The sequence below is a fragment of the Mobula hypostoma genome, chromosome 6, assembly GCF_963921235.1.
Source record: "Mobula hypostoma chromosome 6, sMobHyp1.1, whole genome shotgun sequence".
Classification (NCBI taxonomy): domain Eukaryota; kingdom Metazoa; phylum Chordata; class Chondrichthyes; order Myliobatiformes; family Myliobatidae; genus Mobula; species Mobula hypostoma.
Window position 1 is genome coordinate 10,349,302 of NC_086102.1, and position 20,267 is coordinate 10,369,568.

General features: G+C 44.0%; 1 protein-coding gene and 1 pseudogene across 3 annotated transcripts in view; both read left to right on the top strand.

Annotated features, from left to right (window-relative positions):
* Positions 1 to 20,267, top strand: part of LOC134347456 (L-asparaginase 1-like) — a 124,527-nt gene that overhangs the window by 68,283 nt on the left and 35,977 nt on the right. The gene's annotated exons all lie outside the window — the stretch shown is intronic.
* On the top strand, positions 6,668 to 6,901 carry LOC134347455 (small ribosomal subunit protein uS14-like; annotated as a pseudogene).

Genomic DNA, 20,267 nt, shown 5'->3' on the forward strand with positions numbered 1-20,267 from the left:
TTATGAGACATGAAAGATTTTCTTTGTTGTGTTGTATTTCATTATGCTTTTCAATTAATGATTAAAATCAAAATTATACGGTTTTTCAATTTTCATTCTAAATGTTCATAAGATATGCCGTCCAGTTTTCAGGCCATGTAAAACTTTCCTGCTCAGATCAATGGTTGGTCTGCGCAGTTGTAAAAAAGTTTAGAGGGAACATTTCTGGGGGGTGGGGTGGGGCTGTCCGCAAGTGCCGCCATACTTTCCAACGCCAACAGAGCATGCTCAAAATGCTCAGCTGATTAACACCGATCGCGGCAAAACAGAATATATGAAGCGTCAAAGCAAGAACAGTGAAACAAGCCTGCTGGTTCAATTAAATCAGAACCACGACCACAACTTGGCACCACCTTGAGCAGAAGATTAAACCTCATGGTGGTGTCACTGTTGAGTTTGTACATTCTCTCTCTGACTGTTGATTTCTCAAGGTGTTCCTGATTCCTCCCGTAAACTCTCTATGTATGAGAAGTGTTTGATGGCTCTGGGCCTGTACTCACTGGAGTTGGGGGTGGGGGGTGGAATCTCACTGAAGCTTATCAAATACTGAAAGGCCTAGAAAGAGTGGATGTGGAGATGTTTCCTGTGGTGATGGAGTCTAGGACCAGAGGACACAGCCTCACAATAGAAAGACATCTCTTTTGAACAGAGAAAAGAAGGAATTTCTTTCGCTAGAGGGTGGTGAAACTCCTTCATTAGTAAGGACGTCAAAGGTCAAGGGTGACGGGGAGAAGGGGCATTGAGAGGGATAATAGTTCAGCCATGATGGAATGGCAGAACAGACTGGATGGGCTGTATGGTCTAATTCTGGTCCAATGTCTTATGGTCTTATAATCACATCCCAAAGGAGTATGGATCGGTGGATTAATTGGCCATTGTAGATTGCTTGTAGTATGTTTTGAGTAGCAGAATCTGAGAGTGTTGATGGGAATGTCAGGAAAAAAATATGTGATAACAGAAGGATTGGTATACAACAGGAATTCTGCAGATGCTGGAAATTCAAGCAACACACATCAAAGTTGCTGGTGAACGCAGCAGGCCAGGCAGCATCTCCAGGAAGAGGTGCAGTCGACGTTTCAGGCTGAGACCCTTCGTCAGGACTAGTATAAGTGGGTATTCAATGGTCAGCATGGATTTTGGGCCAAAGGACCTGCTTCCATGCCATACCACCTTGCAAGTCTGTTCTTGGAAAGGTTTTCAACAGAGTCAGTGAACACTGAGGACCTTGGTGAGTGTATGAAAGGCAGTGAAACTTAGGTTCTGAAAGATCTAGATCTAGACACAGGCCAATAAAGCTGACAGATCCCTCATGTTGATACTGTGCCAGCCAATGGCCAGAGTGAGATTCTCCCCCTCCCCCTCCCACTTTCATAGAAACATAGATACATAGAAAATAGGTGCAGGAGTAGGCCATTCGGCCCTTCGAGCCTGCACCGCCATTTATTATGATCATGGCTGATCATCCAACTCAGAACCCCGCCCCAGCCTTCCCTCCATACCCCCTGACCCCCGTAGCCACAAGGGCCATATCTAACTCCCTCTTAAATATAGCCAATGAACTGGCCTCAACAGTTTCCTGTGGCAGAGAATTCCACAGATTCACCACTCTCTGTGTGAAGAAGTTTTTCCTAATCTCGGTCCTAAAAGGCTTCCCCTCTATCCTCAAACTGTGACCCCTCGTTCTGGACTTCCCCAACATCGGGAACAATCTTCCTGCATCTAGCCTGTCCAATCCCTTTAGGATCTTATACGTTTCAATCAGATCCCCCCTCAATCTTCTAAATTCCAACGAGTACAAGACCAATTCATCCAGTCTTTCTTCATATGAAAGTCCTGCCATCCCAGGAATCAATCTGGTGAACCTTCTTTGTACTCCCTCTATGGCAAGGATGTCTTTCCTCAGATTAGGGGACCAAAACTGCACACAATACTCCAGGTGTGGTCTCACCAAGGCCTTGTACAACTGCAGTAGTACCTCCCTGCTCCTGTACTCGAATCCTCTCGCTATAAATGCCAGCATACCATTCGCCTTTTTCACCGCCTGCTGTACCTGCATGCCCACTTTCAATGACTGGTGTATAATGACACCCAGGTCTCGTTGCACCTCCCCTTTTCCTAATCGGCCACCATTCAGATAATAATCTGTTTTCCTATTTTTGCCACCAAAGTGGATAACTTCACATTTATCCACATTAAATTGCATCTGCCATGAATTTGCCCACTCACCCAACCTATCCAAGTCACCCTGCATCCTCTTAGCATTCTCCTCACAGCTAACACTGCCACCCAGCTTCGTGTCATCCGCAAACTTGGAGATGCTGCATTTAATTCCCTCATCCAAGTCATTAATATATATTGTAAACAACTGGGGTCCCAGCACTGAGCCTTGCGGTACCCCACTCGTCACCGCCTGCCATTCTGAAAAGGTCCCGTTTATTCCCACTCTTTGCTTCCTGTCTGCTAACCAATTCTCCACCCACACCAATACCTTACCCCCAATACCGTGTGCCTTAAGTTTGCACGCTAATCTCCTGTGTGGGACCTTGTCAAAAGCCTTTTGAAAATCCAAATATACCACATCCACTGGTTCTCCCCTATCCACTCTACTAGTTACATCCTCAAAAAATTCTATGAGATTCGTCAGACATGATTTTCCTTTCACAAATCCATGCTGACTTTGTTGGATCATTTCACCGCTTTCCAAATGTGCTGTTATCACATCCTTGATAACTGACTCCAGCAGTTTCCCCACCACCGACGTTAGGCTAACCGGTCTATAATTCCCCGGTTTCTCTCTCCCTCCTTTTTTAAAAACTGGGGTTACATTAGCCACCCTCCAATCCTCAGGAACTAGTCCAGAATCTAACGAGTTTTGAAAAATTATCACTAATGCATCCACTATTTCTTGGGCTACTTCTTTAAGCACTCTAGGATGCAGACCATCTGGCCCTGGGGATTTATCTGCCTTCAATCCCTTCAATTTACCTAACACCACTTCCCTACTAACATGTATTTCGCTCAGTTCCTCCATCTCACTGGACCCTCTGTCCCTTACTATTTCTGGAAGATTATTTATGTCCTCCTTAGTGAAGACAGAACCAAAGTTATTATTCAATTGGTCTGCCATGTCCTTGCTCCCCATAATCAATTCACCTGTTTCTGTCTGCAGGGGACCTACATTTGTCTTTACCAGTCTTTTCCTTTTTACATATCTATAAAAGCTTTTACAGTTCGTTTTTATGTTCCCTGCCAGTTTTCTCTCATAATCTTTTTTCCCCTTCCTAATTAAGCCCTTTGTCCTCCTCTGCTGAACTCTGAATTTCTCCCAGTCCTCAGGTGAGCCACTTTCTCTGGCTAATTTGTATGCTTCTTCTTTGGAATTGATACTATCCCTAATTTCTCTTGTCAGCCACGGGTGCACTACCTTCCTTGATTTATTCTTTTGCCAAACTGGGATGAACAATCGTTGTAGTTCATCCATGCAACCTTTAAATGCTTGCCATTGCATATCCTTCCAAATTGCATATCCCTTCAAATCTCTTACTGTCTCTTCTTTCAGTCAATCCTGACGAAGGGTCTCGGCCCAAAACGTCGACTGTACCTCCTCCTATAGATGCTGCCTGGCCTGCTGCGTTCACCAGCATTTTTTATGTGTGTTTCTTCCTCAAAATCTGCTTTGGAGTGGTCACTGGCCTGAAATCTTACATCTGACCACTGGAGGGCAGCAGAGCACCACACAAGGCAAGATTTATTTACTTGGAGATACTGGACGGAACAGTCCCAACAAGCCACACTACTCAGCAACCCCACCCACTTAAGCCTGGCCTATTCACAGGACAATTTACAGTTCGCCTTTGGAATGTGGGAGGAAACTCGTGCATTCACGGATAAGACGTATAAACCCCGGCGTCGGGATTGAACTCTAAGCCCTAGCTGTAGGAGTGTGGAGCTAACCTCTATGCTAGAGCCCAGTCTCTAAGATATTAAGATACAAGGGCAGAATTAGGCCAATCAGCCCATTGAGCCTGCTCCACCGTTAGATCACGACTGAATTTTTTCAACCCCACTTTCCCAGGGAAGAGGTACAGGACCCTGAAGAACCACACTCAAAATTCTAGGAAGTTTCTTCCCCTCTACCATTGGATTTTGAATGATTCATGAACCCATGTGTGCTACTTCACTATTCCTCTTTTGCACTATTTACTTAAGGTATCTTATAGCAATGTGTTACGCCTGCACTGTACTGCTGCCACAAAACAACATATTTCACGACTTAGGTCATTGATAACAACCCGATTCTAATTCTGAATCTCTGCTTTAAATCCACCCAGTGACTTGCCTCCTCAGCCCTCGGTGATAGTTAATTGCACAGATTCACCACTCTCTGGCTGAAGATGTTCCTGCTCAGCTCAGATCAGTAAACACCACTGTCTCAGAAGCCCAAAAGCTCAGAACATCAGCAGAATCTGTGTTTTCAGGTGAGAGGGCAGAATGACTTTTCACCCGGGGAGCATAGCGCATTCATAAATCTGTCTCCAACGCTGCTTGCAAGGAAAATGCCTGCAGGCTTTTCAGCTTGCTCTGGAAGAGATGGTTGGGGGAAATCCCATTAAACAGGTCCCTGCAGAATGTTGTGGAAAGTTCAGCCCAGCCTTCCCAAAGTTCTCACTACCTCAGCAAAAGAGCTAACATAATCAAAGACCTACACCCTGGCCAGACCTACCCTCTTCTACCCCATCCTTAAAGATAGAAGATATAAAATCCTGAAAGTGCATACCACTGGGCTGAAGGATAGCTTCTATCCCACTGTTATGAGTTTCCAGTACAACAAGAAGGACTCCTGACCTCATGATCTCTCTCATTATGGCCTTGCACTTTATTGTCTGCCTGCATTGCGCTTTCTCTGTAGCTGTTGTAACTGTGACAAAGTCACTGGAGAGACACTGAAACTAGTGGATATAGAAGTGTTTTATTCAGCGATAACAAGCAAAGGCATTATACTGAGAAACTCTAGGAGGAGGAGGCCTCCTAACCCAATATTACATGACTTTTTATACGCTAAATATCAGGACAATTCTACAGGTATAAAGCATCTACATTACTTCCTTGAACCTTGAACTTCGACATATAGTTTTCACACACCTCCTTCTTCACACCCACATGCCCGACGCTGAAAATGAATGTAAATCACCATTGACTCTGGGCTGCGGTTTTTGCATATGCAGGCATTTGAGGTCTAATTGCTCTGAGCTGTGTTTTAAATCCACATACAAATCTGAAGAATTGTTGCTGGTGAAGTTAATATTTGCTATATAGCCTAACTCCAGAAAAACACCCTAACACTGCCATTGGCATAGAAAAATACAGCACACAATCAGGCCCTTCAGCCCATCTAGTACATGCTGAACCCATTTAATCTGCCTGCTCCCATCGATTTGCACCCGGATTACAGCCCTCCATTGCCCTACCATTCATGTACCAATCCAAACTTCCCTTAAACATTGAAATAGAGCTTGCATTCAGACCCTCATGACCCTTTGAGTGAAGAAGTTTCTTTCTCCTTGGGCTCCTCTTAAATTTTTCACCTTTCACCCTGTTTGCATTTATCCTATCTATATTTTGTATACCTCTATCAAATCTCCTCTCAATCTTGTGTGTTCCAAAATAAAGTCCTTAGCTATTCAATCTTTCCATCTAATTCAGGTCATCCAGTTCTGCAACATCCTTGTAAGTTTCCTCTGTAGTCTTTCAATATTTATTGTAGGTAGGTGATCAAAACTGCACACAATATTCTGGATTAGGCCTCACCAATGTGTCACTCAACTTTAACATAACATCCCAACTCCTGTACTCAATATTTTGATTATGAAGGTCAAAGAGGCAAAAGTTTTCTTTACAACCTTATCCAGCTTGAGCTGCCTTAATGACTATCGCCTGGTAGCACTCACATTTACAGTGATGAAATACTTTGAAAATTTGGTCATGACTAGACTGAACTCCTGCTTCAGCAAGGACCTGGACCCATTGCAATTTGCCTATCGTCACAACAGGTCAACGGCAGATGCAATCTCATTTACTCTTCACACAGCTTTAGGCCACCTAGACAACACAAACACCTATGTCAGGATGTTGTTCATCAATTATAGCTCAGCATTTAATACCATCATTCCCACAGTTCTGATTGAGAACTTGCAGAACCTGGGCCTCTGTACCTCCCCCTGCAATTGGATCCTTGACTTCCAAACCGGAAGACCACAGTCTGTGTGGATTGTGGATAACATCTCCTCCTCGCTGATGATCAACACTGGTGCACCTCAGGGGTGCGTGCTTAGCCCACTGCTCTACTCTCTATATACACATGAGAGTAGGAATAGCTCAAATAACTTCTATAAATTTGCTGATGATCAACCATTGTTGGTAAAATCTGAGGTGGTGAGGAGAGGGTGTTCAGGAGTCAGATATGCCAACTAGTGGAGTGGTGCCCCAGCAACAACCTGGTACTCAACGTCAGTAAGACAAAAGAGCGGCTTATGGACTTCAGAAAGGGTAAGACAAAGGAACACATACCAATCCTCAAATAGGGATCAAAAGTGGAGAGAGTGGCTTTTGGATCCACCGCCGCGCGAACATGGGCCACCAGCAGCTCTACTGGAAGCTCTACCCCGAAAATTCGGACAGGGCTCCCGCTCCTGCCGCGTGTGCGCGAACCGTCACGGACTGATCCAGAGGTATGGTCTGAACATGTGCCGGCAATGCTTTCGACAGTACACCAAGGACACCGGCTTCGTCAGGTTGGACTACATTACGAATGGAGCAAGACTGCAATGGGAAAAAGGACTCTGGCGTACTCAGCTGTGATGATCTGACAAGCAGATGTTCTGTAATGCTCTGATTTTGTAAATAAAGTTACTTCTTGTTAAAAAAAAAAGAAGTGGAGAGTGAACAGTTTCAAGTTCCTGGGTGTCAAGATCTTTGAGGATCTAACCTGGTCCCAACATATCGATGTAGTTATAAAGAAGGCAAGACAGTGGCTATACTTGATTAGAAGTTTGAAGAGATTTGGTATGTCAACAAATACACTCAAAATCTTCTATAGATGTACCATGGAGAGCATTCTGACAGGCGAGGAGGAGATGTTATCACCAAATCTGCACAGATTGTGGTCTTCTGGTTTGGAAGTCAAGGATCCAATTGCAGGGGGAGGTACAGAGGCCCAGGTTCTGCAAGTTCTCAATCAGGATTGTGGGAATGATGGCATTAAATGCTGAGCCATAACGGATGAACAGCATCCTGACATATGCGTTTGTGTTGTCCAGGTGGTCTAAAGCCGTGTGAAGAGCAGTTGAGATTGCATCTGCCGTTGAGCTATTGTTGACCTACTGTCTGGTATGGAGGGGCTCCTGCACAGGACCGAAAGAAGCTGCAGAGGATTATAAATTTAATCGGCTTCATCTTGGGTACTAGCCTACAAAGCACCCAGGACATCTTCAGAGAATGGTATCTCAGAAAGGCAGCATCCATTATTAAGGACCTCCAGCACCCAGGGCATGCCCTTTTCTCACTGTTACCATTGGGTAGGAGGTACAAAAGCCTGAAGGCACACACCCAGTGACTCAGGAACAGCTTCTTCCCCTCTGCCATCCGATTCCCAAAAGAACATTGAACCTTTGGACACTACCTCACTTTTTTAATATATAGTATTTTTTTTGTGCACAATTTTTAATCTATTCAATTTATGTATCCAGTAATTTATTTATTACTTGTTTGTTTATTATTATTATTATTATTATTGTTGTTGTTGCTTTTCCTGTATTTTTTTTCTTCTATATTATGTATTGCCTTGTACTGCCGCTGCTAAGTTAACAATCACACGTCACATGCTGGTGATAAGAGACCTGATTCTGATGACCTGTGCCCCAACATTCAATGAATTATGGACCTGTATTCTCAGATCCTTCAGTTCTTCCACACTTCCTCAGTGCCCAATCATTCACTGTGTAAGACCTGCCTTGGTTGGTTCTACTGAAGTACAGAACCTTACACTTGTCTGTATTAGATTCCATCTGCTATTTTTCAGCTCATTTTCCAGCTCATCCAGATCCCACTGCAAGTTCTGATAGTCTTCCTTGCTGTCCACTACACCCCCAGTCATGGTGTCTTCTGCAAATTTGCTGTACTATTTAACTACATTATCATTCAGATTATTGATATAGACTACAAACAATACGCACAACACTGATTCCTGTGGGACACCATTAGTCACAGGCCTCTAGTCAGAGAGGCAACCATCCACTACCGCTCTCTGACCACAAAGTCAATGTCTAATCTAATTTACTACCTCATACTGAATATCGAGCAACTGAATATTTGACCAACCTTGTCAAATGCCTTGCTAAAGTCCATGTAGGCAACATCCACTGCCTTACCTTCACCAACTTTCCTCGTAACATCCTCAAAAAAACTCAATAAAATTGGTTAACTCGAGCTGCTGCACTCAAAGCCATGCAGACTATCCTTAATAATTTACGTCTAACCAAATACTCATTTATCCGCTTCCTTAGAATACTTTCCAATAACTTTCTCCTAACTGAAGCCATGCTCACCTACCTATAGTTTATAGTTTCCCGGTTTATTTTTAGATCCTTTCTTGTACAGTGGAGCAACATTGGTGATCCTCCAATCCTCTGGTACCTCACCTGCCACTATAGATGATTTAAATATCTCTACTAGGGCCCCAGCAATTTTTGCACTTGCCTCCCACAGGGTCTGAGGGAACAACTTGTCAGACCCTGGGGGATTTGTCCACCCTAATTTGCCTCAAGACAGCAAACACCTCCTCTTCTAATCTGTCTGTGTCCATGACCTTGCTACTGCTTTGCTTCACTTCTGTAGACTCATTGTCTGTCTCCTGAGTAAATACAGATGCAAAAAAATCCATTTAAGATTTCCTCCATCTCTCTAGGCTCCACACAGAGACTACCATTCTGTGGCAACAAATTTGACAGATTCACCACTCTCTGGCTAAAGAAATTCCTCCCCATAACCATTCTAAATGGACATCTCCCTATTCTGAGTCTGTGTCCTCTGGTCCTAAACTCTCCCACCACAGGAAAAGCCCTCTCTATATCCACTCCATCGAGGCTTTTCAACATCTGATAGGGCTCAATGAGATCTCCCCTCATTCTTCTGAGTTCCAGTGAGTACAGGCCCAGAGCCATCTCTCGGTCCTCATTTGTTAGCCCTTTCATTCCCGGAATCATTCTCGTGAACTACCAATGACAGCACATCGTTTCTTAGATAATGGGCCCAAAACTGCTCATAATACTCCAAGTGAGGCCTCCCCAGTGCCTTATAAAGCCTCAAAATAACATGCTTGCTTTTTCTAGTTCTCTTGAAATGAATGCTAACATCACATTTGCCTCCCTCACTACAGACTCAACCTGCAAATTAACCCGCACAAGGACTCCAAAGTCCCTTTGCAGAATCTTAGAATTTTCTCTCCATTTAGAAAACAGTCTGCACTTTTATTTCTTCCACAATCAGAATTAGAATCAGAAACAGGTTTATTATCACCGGCATGTGTCGTGAAATTTGTTAACTTAGCAGCAGCAGTTCAATGCAATACATAGTATAGAAAAATATAATAAAAACAAATAATAAATAAAATAAAATAATAACAATAATAAATAGGCAAATAAATAAATAAATTACAATATATGTACATTGAATAGACTTTAAAAATGTGCAAAAAACAGAAACACTGTATATTAAAAAAAAATGAGGTAGTGTCCAAGGGTTCAATGTCCATTTAGGAATCGGACGGCAGAGGGGAAGAAACTGTTCATGAATCACTGAGTGTGTGCCTTCAGGCTTCTGTATCTCCTACCTGATGGTAACAGTGAGAAAAGGGCATGCCCTGGGTGCTGGAGGTCCTTAATAATGGACGCTGCCTTACTGAGACACCTCTCTCTAAAGATGTCCTCGGTACTTTGTAGGCTAGTACCCAAGATGGAGCTGACTAGATTTACAACCCTCTGCAGCTTTCAGCCTTGTGCAGTAGCACCCCCGCCCCCCCCCCACCCCTGTACCAGACAGTGAGGCAGACTGTCAGAATGCTCTCCACGGTACATCTATAGAAGTTTTTGACTGTATTTGTTGACATGCCAAATCTCTTCAAACTCCTAATGAAGTATAGCTGCTGTGTTGCCTTCTTTATAACTACATCATATGTTGGGACCAGGTTAGATCCTCAGAGATCTTGACACCCAGGAACTTGAAACTGCTCACTCTCTCCACTTCTGATCCCTCTATGAGGACTGGTATGTGTTCCTTTGTCTTACTCTTTCTGAAGTCCACAATCAGCTCTTCCATCTTCCTGACGTTGAGTACCAGGCTGTTGCTCCACTAGTTGACATATCTCACTCCTGTACTCCCTCTTGTCACCACCTGAGGTTCTACCAACAATGGTTGTATCATCAGCAAATTTTAAAAAAAGTACATGACCACACACTACCTGACGCTGTGTTCCATCTGCCACTTCTTTGTCCTGTTTCCTAATCTGTCTAAGTCTTTGTGAAACCTTCTTGCTTCCTCAACACTACCTGCTCCTCCACCTATCTTTGTATCATCGACAGACTTTGCCACAAAGCTATCAATTTTGTCATCCAAATCATTGACCTCTCTATAACATAAAAAGGAGTGGTCCCAACACAGACCCCAGTGGAACACCAATAGTCACCGGCAGCCATACAGAAATGGTTCCCTTTATTCCCATTCTTTGCTTCCTGCTAATCAGCCAATGCTCTATCCATGCTAGTATCTTTCATGTAGTACCATTGTCTCTTAACTTGTTAAGCAGCCTCATGTGTGGCATCTTGTCAATGGCCTTTTTGAAACTATACGTACACAACATCAACTGATTCTCCTTTGACTATCCTGCTTGTTATTTCTTCAAAGAATTCCAACAGATTTTTCAGACAAGATTTTCCTTTGAGGAAACCATGCTGACTAAAGCCTATTTTATTAAATGTCTCCAAGTACTCCGAAACCACATCCTTAATAATCGACTCCAACACCTTCCCAGCCACTGAGGTCAGACTAACTAGCCTATAGTTTCTATTCTTGTGCTTCTCTCCTTTTTTGCAGAGTGGAGTGACATTTGTAATTTTCCAGTCCTACAGAATCATGCCAGAAACTATTGATTCTTGAAATCTCATTACTAATACTTCCACAATCTCTTCACTCACCTCTTTCAGAACCTTGGTTTGTAGACCATCTTGTCCTGGTGATTTACCTACCTTCAAACCTTTCAGTTTCCCAATGACATTCTCCCTAGTAGTGGTAATTTCACTCCCTTCTGCCCCCTGACATTCTGGAAATTCCAGCATACTGCTCGCAGCTTCCACAGTGAAGACCGATGCAAAATACTTGTTTTGTTTGTGCGCCATTTTTTGTCCCCCATTATTATCTCTCTAGCATCATTTTCCAGCAGTCTGTTATCTACCCTCACCTCCCTTTTACTCTTTTTCTATCTGAAGTAACTTTTGGTATCTTCTTTAGTACTATTGGCTAACTTATCTTTGTATTCCATCTTTTCCATTTTTAGTTGCTTTCCATTGTTTTTAAAAGCTTCCCAATCCTCTAACCTCCCAATAATTTTTACTGTATCATATGCCATCTCTGGTTTTCAGGTTGGCTTTGGCTTCTCTTATCAGCCAGTGTTGCATCATACTGTCATTAGAATACTTCTTTGGGATGTATCTATCCTGCGCCTTCCAGATTACCACCAGAAATTCCAGCCATTGCTGCTCTGCCATCATCCCTGCAAGGGTCCCATTCCAATTAACTTTGGCCATTTTCTCTCTCATGTCTCTGAAATTCCCTTTACTCCACTGTAATACCAATACATTTGACTTTAGCTTCTCTCTCTCAAATAGGATGATGAATTCTATCATATTATGATCACTGACTCCACAGGGTTCCTTTACCTTAAGCTCTTTAATCAATTCCAGTTTATTGCACAACATTTCCAGTTTAAGATGGCGCTGCTGAAGGCACATGACAAATTACTGGTGTTTCTTGTTTTGTGGCTGCCTGTAAGGAAATGAATCTCAAGATTGTACAATGCATACATTCTTTGATAATAAATATACTTTGTACATTTGTACCCAATCCTGAACAGCTGACTCTCTAGTGGGCTCAACCACAAGCTGCTCTAAAAAGTCATCTTGTGGCCATTCTACAAGATATCCCCTCTTGTGATCCAGCAACAACCTAATTTTCCCAATCTACCTGCATATTGAAATCCCCCAGAACTATCATAATATTGACCTTTTAACATGAATTTTCTACAATTGTAATTTGTAGCCCACTTCCTGGCTACTGTTTGCCGCTCTGTATGTACCTGCCATTAGGGTCTTGTAACCCTTGCAGTTTTTTAGCTCTACCCTCAAGGATTCTACACTCTTGGATCCTATGTTACCTCTTCCTAATGATTTAATTTACGTTTTCCCCACAGAGCCATCCCACCCCCTTTGCCTTCCTGTCTGTCCTTTCAATACAATATGTCGCCTTGGACGTTAATCTCCAACTACAATTTTCTTTTTTCCACAACTCTGTGATGCCCACAACACCATACCTGCCAATTTCTATATCTGTTGGAAGTTCATCAACCTTATTCCTTACACTGCGTGCATTTAAATATAACTCATTCAGTCCTGTATCATCACCCTTTTCGATTTTGTCCCCTTTTTACTTTGCAACTCTTCCTGTTGACTGTATTTGCCTTATCATCAGCCTCCCTTTGCTAGCAGTCTCGCCACCCACTGCCTCAGTTTGTAAACCAACTGCCCCATTCTCAGCTCTATCACACAAGTTCCCACCCCCTTGCCAAATTAGTTTAAACATTCCTGAACAGCTCTAGGAATCCTGCCTGCAAGGATATTAGTTCCCCTCAGGTTCAGATGTAACCCTTTTGTAAAGGTCATACCTTCTGCAGAAGAGATCTCAATGATCCACAAATCTGAACTCCTGCCCCTTGCACCAGTTCCTCAGCCACACAATTATCTACCAATTGCTCCTATTCTTACCTTCATTGGTGCATGGCATGGGCAGAAATCCAGAGATTACTACCCGGTTGTCCTGCTTTTCAGCTTTCTACCTAGCTCCCTAAAATCTTTCTTCAGTACCCCTTTGCCTTTCCTATGTCATTGGAACCAATATGTACCAAGAATTCTGGCTGCTCTCCTTCCCCCGTTAGAATGCCGTCGACCCAATCTGAGACATCCCTGACCCTGGCACCTGGGAGACCAGAAGACATAAGATATAGGAGCAGAATTAAGCCATTTGGTCCGTCGAGTTTGCTCTGCCATTTCTTTATGGCTGATGCAATTTTCCTCACAGACTCAGTCCCCTGCCTTCTCCCCATGTCCCTTCATGCCCTGATCAATCAAGATCTATCAACCTCTATCTTAAATATACAGAAAGACCTGGTCTCCACAGCTGCCTGTGCAAAGAATTAGACCATAAGACAAAGGAGCAGAAGTTGGCCATTCGGCCCATCGAGTCTGCTCCGCCATTTTATCATGAGCTGATCCATTCTCCCATTTAGTCCCACTCCCTTGCCTTCTCACCATAACCTTTGATGCCCTGGCTACTCAGATACCTATCAATCTCTGCTTTAAGTACACCCAATGACTTGGCCTCCACTGCTGCCTGTGGCAACAAATTCAATAGATTCACCACCCTCTGGCTAAAAAAAAATTCCTCACATCTCTGTTCTGAATGGGCGCTCTTCAATCCTTAAGTCATGCCCTCTCGTACTAGACTCCCCCATCATGGGAAACAACTTTGCCACATCCATTCTGTCCATGCCTTTCAATATTCGAAATGTTTCTGTGAGATCCCCCCTCATTCTTCTAAACTCCAATGAATACAGTCCAATAGCAGACAAACGTTCCTCATATGTTAACCTTCTCATTCGCGGAATCATTCTAGTGAATCTTCTCTATACCCTGTCAAATGTCAGCACATCCTTTCTTAAATAAGGAGCCCAAAACTGCCCACAGTACTCCAAGTGAGGTCTTACCAGCACCTTATAGAGCCTCAACATCACATCCCTACTCCTATACTTTATTCATCTAGAAATGAATGCCAACATTGCATTCGCCTTCTTCACCACCGACTCAACCTGGAGGTTAACCTTAAGGGTATCCTGTACGAGGACTCCCAAGTCCCGTTACATCTCAGAACTTTGAATTCTTTCCCCATTTAAATAATAGTCTGTCCGTTTATTTCTTCTGCCAAAATGCATAACCATACACTTTCCAACATTGAATTTCATTTGCCACTTCTTTGCCCATTCTTCCAATCTATCCAAGTCTCTCTGCAGACTCTCTGTTTCCTCAGCACTACCGGCCCCTCCACCTATCTTTGTATCATCAGCAAACTTAGTCACAAAGCCATCTATTCCATAATCCAAATCGTTGATGTACAACGTAAAAAGAAGCCGCCCCAACACTGATCCCTGTGGGACACCACTGGTAACCGGCAGCCAACCAGAATAGGATCCCTTTATTCCCACTCTCTGCTTCCTGCCAATCAGCCAACACCCTATCCACGTATGTCACTTTCCTGTAATTCCATGGGCTCTTATCTTGTTAAGCAGCCTCATGTGTGGCACCTTGTCAAAATTCCATAGCTTCACTATCCTCTGGCTAAAACATTCCATCCGTCCTATTGCATCCACAGAATTTCATCTTTATTCCTCTAACTATGGAATCTCCCATCACCTCTGCAGCTCTCTTCACCCCTCTTCTCCTCTGAGCCACAGTACCGGACTCAGTGCCAGAGACCCTGTTGCTGCAGCTCTCCCTGCTAGGTCACCCCCTCAACAGTGTCCAAAATGGTGTACTGACCGCCATTTCCCCTCCTTCTCCTGACAGTCACCCAGTTAACAGCCTCCTACAAACTAGGAGTGACTACCACTTTGTAGCTCATATCTATCAGTTCCGCAGTCTCCTATCTGAGTTGAATGTCATCGGGCTGTCGATCCAGTTCCATAACACATTCTCTAAGGAGCTGCAGCTCAGTGCACCTGGTGCAGATGTGGTTATCAGTGAGGCTGTAGATCTCTCAGAATTCCCATATCTTACACAAAGCGTATAACACTGCCCCTGAAGTCATTCTCACTATAACTATGTCCTATCGGACAAGAAATCAAAAATAAAGAAGAAGAAACTTATCAGATACTTACATTGCCCAAGCCTGATGAGCCAAAGTCAAAGCCTCCCCAATCTAACACTGGCTCACTCACACAATGGCCACTCCACTTGTCCCTGCCTTACTTCTATCTGTTCTTGCAAATAAATTCCGTACACTGATTGGTTGCAGTTCATTCTCTGAAAACTGTCTCAAAGCGCAGATTTTTTAATCTTAAATTGTGGACTTGTGAGACCACCTCTCCTTCTCATGCTCCAGTTCACCGATTGGCCGCCAAGTCTCACCAGTGACTTGTACAGTAGTCACCATGAACACTATTGATTTTAGGTTGGGATTATAAAGAGTAAAGATTTTGTAAAAATTAGCTTTATTTGTCACATATTAATCAAAACATAATCTTCATTTGTGTTAGTGACCTATACTTTTCGAGATGTGCTGAGGGAAGCCCACAAGTGTCACCATATTTTCAGAATCAATGCAGCATGTCGATAACTCACTAACACTAACCCATACTTCTTGGGAATGTGGGAGGAAACCAGAGCACCTGGAGGAAACCCATGTAGTAATGAGGAGAATGTACTCCCTCCTTGTGGACAGTGGTGGGAGTTGAATCCTTATTGGTGATCACTGGAGCTGTCAAGTGATGTGCCACTGTTATGTTCAGCTCTTCAGCGTGGTAGAAAATTCAGGGCAAGGAGCCAGTTGTTAAAATGTTTGTTTCTGGGACATAGTCTGGTGAATAATCTTCCACAGGGATAGAGTCCTAGAGCAGAAACAGGCCACTCAGCCTATCTAATCATCGAGTCACAGAGCACCGCAGCTGAGAAACAGGCCAGCAGCATCTATGGAAATGAGTATAGTCAATGTTTCAGGCTGAGACCCTTCATCAGGACTATTCTATTCTGCCTAGTCCCACTTACCTGCACCTGGTCCACACCCCACCCGTCAACGTACTTATCCAAACTCCTCTTAAATATTGAAATTGAATCCGCATTCACCACCTCCACTGGCAGCTTGTTCCACACTCTCACCACCTTCTGAGTGAAAAAGCTCCCCCTCAGGTTCCCCTTAAATATTTTACCTTACACTCTTAGCCTATGATCTCCAGTTCTAGTCTCACCCTGCGTCAGTGGAAAAAGCCAGCCTGTATTTACCCCATCTATACCCCTCATGCTGGTTTCACCATTTGCCTAGACCCATCTACCTGCACCTGGATCTGGACCAAGAGGTTTCATAATTGCATCGTAGTTAAATAACCTAGTGTCTCTTGACTTCTAATCTCTATGACTTTGATAAGAATGCAGGTCAATATCGGTTTTCCTCCCATTCTATTCATTCCTGAATAACACTCATTACTATCCTTGCCACTCAGTTAAATTCAAAGTTCAAAGTAAATTTATGATCAAACTACATCTATATCACTATATACTATCCTGAGATTCATTTTCTTATGGGCATTCACAGTGAAACAAAGAGATACAATAGAATCAAGGAAGGAAGAAAACTGAACATAACAGTGGCGTATCACTTGCGAAGAAATTTTTTAGTCAGAGGGTGGTGAATCTATGGAATTTGTTGCCATGGGCAGAAGTGGAGGCCAAGTCATTGGGTGTATTTAAGGCAGAGATTGATAGGTATCTGAGTAGCCAGGGCATCAAAGGTTATGGTGAGAAGGCGGGGGAGTGGGACTAAATGGGAGAATGGATCAGCTCATGATAAAATGGCGGAGCAGACTCGATGGGCCGAATGGCCGACTTCTGCTCCTTTGTCTTATGGTCTAAGTACAAGAGCTGATAAGTGAAAGAAGACAAACTGAGCAAATATGAAAATAAGTAAATAATACCGAGAACATGAGTTATGGAGTTCTTGAAAGTGAGTCCATAGGTTGTGTTCAGTGATCAGATCATTGTTCAGGTGAGTGAATTTATTCATGCAGGTTCAGAAGCTTGGGGGTTGAAGTGTAGTAACGGTTCCTGAGTACCACGCATAAACTGGAGGAACTCAGCAGGCCAGGCAGCATCTGTAGCATCTATAAACCGATGATTTTTTTGGGCCAAGACCCTTCATCAGCACTGGATAGAAAGATGACAAGTTAGAGCAAGAAGATGGGGGGAGGGGAGGAAGAAGTATAAGGTAGTTGGTGATAGGTGAAACTGGGAAAGGGGAAGGGCTGAACTAAAGAGCTGGGAAGTCAACTGGTGTAAGAGATACAGGGCTGGAGAAGGAGACTCTGAAAGATGAGGGTAGAAGACTATGGAAGAAAGAAAGGAGGAGAAACACCAGAAGGAGGTGATGGGCAGGTAAGGAGATAAGGTGACAGAGGGAAACAGGAATGGGGGAATGGTGAATGGAGGGCAATTACTGGAAGTTCGAGAAGCTGAGGTTCATGCCATCAGGTTGGAGGTTACCCAAACGGAAAATAAGGTGTTGCTCCTGTAAGGGGTTTCTTCTTATGTTACTGCGTAGTCTGATTAAAATGGTTTCTTTGTTATGTTAAATGCTGAGAAAGCCTCCAGCTGGCACTTTGCTTGGGTTATAACAGATAGCAGATGTACAATCAGCCAATGGGTGTCCATGGTATTCTTTCTTCGGGTGATATGCTGTCTCATATGGCTGGGAACCAGGGGCTTTTGGCGGGGAGTTGGAGGAGAGGCTGTGAGGACGACGGACGTGCGGGGAAATCTCAGGTTGACCACTCCTGGTGGTCCTGAGCTGCGAGTCGACGGGGTCAGAGTGGTCCCGAAGAGGTCCCCGAGCTCCAACGTGTACACGAAGGAATTGAACTCTGATAAGTGTGGCGCCTTTTCCATTCCTTTTTTGTATTGAACTTCTATTAATCTCATAGACTTAGTAATATCTATAAAGTGTAATTGGTAAAACATACATTGTGTGCTGGCTGACGATTGATGTTTGAAGCTGAATCAGGTGGCATTGGTACAGCAACTGACACAACCGGGAGACAAGGTGGGCAGCGGATGGGGTTTCCCCGAGATAAATACGAGTCAATGTAGCTGAGCGTTACACCCCTCCAACCTGAACGTGGCCTCACTGTATCCGTAGAGGAGGCCATTGACCGACATGTTGGAATGGGAATGGAAAGTAGAATTGAATTGGGTGGGGCCGGCTGGTGGTGCAATGACATCAGCGCCGGACTCTGGAACGGAGGCTTTCGGGTTCGAACCCAGTCGGGGCCGCTCGCGAATACGTTTTCCATCCGTGCTGGGCTGAGTGTCGAGATCGCAACTCAACCTCGTAAAATAAAGGGAAAATACTGTGAAGTGTCCATGTGAGGAGTGGCGTGCCACACAGTCTCTCTCTCTCTCGCTCCGCACCTTGTAAAGGCATGAAAAAGACATCGTCCCGCCAACATCGCACACGCACGCACGCAGACGCACACGCCAAAAAAAAGAATTGAATTGGGTGGCCACTGGGAAATCCTGCTTTTTCTGGTGGACGGAGAATACATGCTCGCAAAGCGGGCTCCCAATCTATATTGGATCTCACCGATACAGAGGAGGCCACACTGGAAGCATCGGATACAGTAGATGACCTCAAAAGAATCACAGGCGAAGTGTCTCCTCACTTGGAAAGGCCCTGAATGGTAATGAGGGTGGAGGTGCAGGGGCAGGTGTAGCAATTGAGCTGGTTGCAAAGGTAAGTACCAAGAGGATCACTGGGGAAGGTTGAATGTACAAGGGAGTTGCGTAGGGGGCAATCCCTGTGGAGAAGAGGGCATGGCCTGGTGCAGGTCCTTCATAATGGACACTGCTTTCTTATGGGAGCACTCCTTGTAGATGTGCTCAGACATCCCACCTCTCCCAGAAGTTCCGGGAGTCTCCCGCATATGAATAGTGGATCCCTGATGCCAGCAAATTATATACAATATCACGGAAATCAATTTTTTTGAGAGCAAGCGAGACTGCGAGAGGGGAAGTGAGAGAGAAAGCCAGCGAGAGCGCAAGAGAGAAAGCAAGAGAGAGAGCAAGAGAGAGCACGAGAGAGAGCGAGCAAGAGCGCGCGAGCGACCACGAGAGAGAGAGCGAGCGAGAGAGAGCGCGAGAGCGCGCCATGGCAGAGTGTTCCAAAAAAGAGAAAACATAAAATGTACCTCACCCCAGACTACACTAAAGTGTACCCCTGCTTAATAGGGGTCAAAAATAATGACAGTGTTGCTCACTGCACTGTTTGCAACAGTGACTTTTCTACTGCCCATGGTGGCTTAAAATGTAAAAGACATGTTGAGGTGAGTTTAACAGGTGTCATTCGTTTATTAGCATAGCTAACGTTATTTAAACTAGCTGGCTGGCTGCTAAGGAGCTACTCTATTGCAGACATCCCACCTCTCCCGGGAGTCTCCCGCAAATTGATGGTGCTACCTCCCTGAAATGAGTTTTTGCAGGGTGGGATGTCTGTGTGCTTAATGGTGGGGAGGGCTTTGCCTGTGATGGATTGGGCTATATCCATCACGTTTTGTATGCTTTCCATTCATTAGCATTAGTATATCTATACCAGCCTGTGATGCAATCATTCAGGATACTCCTACTGTGCGTATATAGAACTTTGTCAGAATTTTAGATGACATGTGAAATTTGCTCAGACTTGTAAAATAGTAGAGGAGCTCCTGTGCTTTCATTGAAATAGCACTCATGTGCTGAAACCAGGACAGATCTTCTGATGTTTTCATGTAAATTTTTTCAATGATATTGGTGCACTTCACCAGGGAATGGATGGTGTCCAGATGGCCTGCACCAAAATCAACTGCCAAACTACGTTAATCTAAAGAAATTTGACTCTTTTCCCTCAGTGTGAGCTTAGCTGGAAACTGTATAAACAGCCAGATGTTTATTGCTTTGCTGTTCTGAGTGTTTCATCCTCAGTGCCACTTAAGCACTGAAGAGTGCACAAAACACATGTTGTTGAATCATCAAGTGTCAGTGCCAACTGTACTGTGGTGGGAGCTGAAGGAACAATGACATATTGTTTGGGATCTTGCTGCAGAATAATTTTCA